Raw genomic sequence first — 1,316 nt, 5'->3', positions numbered from 1 at the left:
CCGCGGGACGTAATCACAGGAACCAGCCCAGGCTGGCACTGCGCCGGCCCGGGAGCCCTCGGCACCCGCCCGGCACTGCGGCTCCACACGCCCCTCTGCCAGGGCTGGGAGGGCAGCGGGACCCCGGCCCTGCCACACAGTCGGTTCAAGGTCATTACCCAGAGGGGAGAGGAGAAAACTTCCTACACACCGGGGCAGAAATGTTTCCTGCAAACAGTTGCTGTCCTTGGCACGCTTCCAAGCCTGAAATATTTTCCCTTCCAGTGTTGTTGCCTCCTCCCCTTTCTGTTCAGGTTTCTGCTCTGTGTTCACATCAGACCCCTCCACGCCCTGCAGGCACATCCAGCCTTCCAGAAGTGGCTGGCAGATGATTTCGACAGGCAACACTCTGGAACAAGCCGGGAGGGTTTGCCCCTGTGCTCCCAAGTGCCCTGAAAGGTTTGAGAGAGAGTTGCTGGGATTTCTGCATCCTGATGGATGCACTTTGGATTCGGGAGGCACTCGCTGCTTCATCCAGCAGACTCTGCCTGGCCCCAGAACTCCCCAGTAGCTGATGGGATGGAAGGCTGAAGGTGACCCAGAGGGGACAGAATCACCTCACTAACTGGGGCAATGTGCTCCAGCAGGAGGACACTGTCCCGGTAAGATATCCCATCTGTGTTAGGAGAGTCAGGTGATGCCCCAGGAACTGCCAAGCCTTGTGTGACACAGACCAAAGATCAAATCCATGTTTCCTGTCTGAGCCCTTCCTAGGCCAGGGGAAGCGCTCTGTGGCATTTCTGGAGGCTCCAGGGCACAGGTGCTCCCGTGGGAGCTGCTCTGGGGCTCTGTGCACTATGCTTGAAAAGATCTTGTCTTAAATCATTTCCCACCTGGCAAAACTGCCTGGCCTGGGCTGAAGTCCATCAGACACAGTGGCAATGTCCCCATCACGCTGCAGGAAGCATCCAGATGCTCCAGCACTAAAGGGAAACCGGATTAGTAACTTCCCCCTGGGAAGAGGCAGCACACGGAGACTGCGGTCACAAGGCGCTCGGGGAAAAGCAGCTGGCACAGGGGTCAGCACGGAGGGAGCCATCCCAGGGGAGCCAGTGCCCTGAATTCCCACCAGCTGTTAGGTGTGTTAGGTCAGGCACATTCCTGTGAATGGCCCAGCCTTCTCCTGAGTGGGGGAGAAAAGCAGACAAACAGTCTAAAAATGGAGGAACGTGCTGTCCACGGGTTGGGCAAGAGAGGATTTTTTCCCCTCACCTGGCTGCCCTTGCTCAGCAGCATTCTTAAGGATCTCTGCTGTTCCCCTTCCCTGCTCCCAGCCT

Source organism: Manacus candei, unplaced genomic scaffold (genome assembly GCF_025592945.1).
Source record: "Manacus candei isolate 608988 ecotype Guabito, Panama unplaced genomic scaffold, ASM2559294v1 h1tg000035l, whole genome shotgun sequence".
In the NCBI taxonomy this organism is placed as follows: domain Eukaryota; kingdom Metazoa; phylum Chordata; class Aves; order Passeriformes; family Pipridae; genus Manacus; species Manacus candei.
Note: the sequence above shows the minus strand (reverse complement) of the source record.